The following is a 486-nucleotide window of genomic DNA, read 5'->3' as shown; positions in this document are numbered from 1 at the left end:
GGCGGCCTCCGGGGCGGGGTAGGCCGGGCTCCGGGGCGGGGAAAGGCCGGGCCTCCGGCTCGCCGGGCAGGGGCCTCAGCGGGCTCTCCCCGCGCGGGGCCGGGCCGCGGCCCCGCACTCACCTGCCGCCGGCCCCGCTGCCCGGGGAAGGCCCCGCCGGCCCCGCACTTCCGCGCCGCCGGGCCCGCCCTGCTCCCACAGCGAGACCGCGCGGGGCGGTGCCGAGCGACGCCGGGGCTGCCCCTCGGCCCGGCCCGGCCCGCTCCGACGGGGACGCTGCGGGAGGCGCCTCTCGCTCGGGTACCAAGGCTGCCCGTACCTCCCCTGCCCACGGGCGTCCTCGCCCCCATCCCCACGGGTGACCTGTCCCCATCCCACGGGTGTCCTCACCCCCACCCCTACTGGTGACCTCGCCCCCCATCCCCACGGGTGTCCTCACCTCCTCCCCTCCGTGCCCTTCCGCCCACTCCCTACAGGTTTACTTGC

Source organism: Gavia stellata, chromosome 13 (assembly GCF_030936135.1).
Source record: "Gavia stellata isolate bGavSte3 chromosome 13, bGavSte3.hap2, whole genome shotgun sequence".
Taxonomy (NCBI): Eukaryota; Metazoa; Chordata; class Aves; order Gaviiformes; family Gaviidae; genus Gavia; species Gavia stellata.
This window is presented reverse-complemented; position numbering follows the sequence as displayed.